Raw genomic sequence first — 345 nt, forward strand, 5'->3', positions numbered from 1 at the left:
TATATATATATATATGTTTCATATCATTTCAACCTGTTTATACACATGTAATTTAAGGACAACTATTAATGTTGTCTGTTATTTACTGTCTGCTATGAATTAATCATATCTGACCCTGAAGAGATACAATATTCCATATTTTATAACATACAGGAGTGAGTCGGGATATTGCATCGAAATGTTCATCGGTCATTAAAAAAGTCTTTGCAATGGATCGCGTTATAGCTCTTATTTAAATTGATATGCACACAAAATTGTATGATTAACAACCTTTCATATGAGAATTTTGCTACGTTGATAACAGGTACAATATTTTAATTAAATTTTTGGTAGAGATCTATAAAC

The 345-nt window shown here is 28.4% G+C and overlaps 1 protein-coding gene across 2 annotated transcripts in view; it reads right to left on the bottom strand.

The window, feature by feature from the left end:
• LOC106867596 (adhesion G protein-coupled receptor L4) overlaps positions 1 to 345 on the bottom strand; it is a 364,928-nt gene that overhangs the window by 283,126 nt on the left and 81,457 nt on the right. The window lies entirely within an intron of this gene.

The sequence above is a fragment of the Octopus bimaculoides genome, chromosome 6, assembly GCF_001194135.2.
Source record: "Octopus bimaculoides isolate UCB-OBI-ISO-001 chromosome 6, ASM119413v2, whole genome shotgun sequence".
NCBI lineage: Eukaryota > Metazoa > Mollusca > Cephalopoda > Octopoda > Octopodidae > Octopus > Octopus bimaculoides.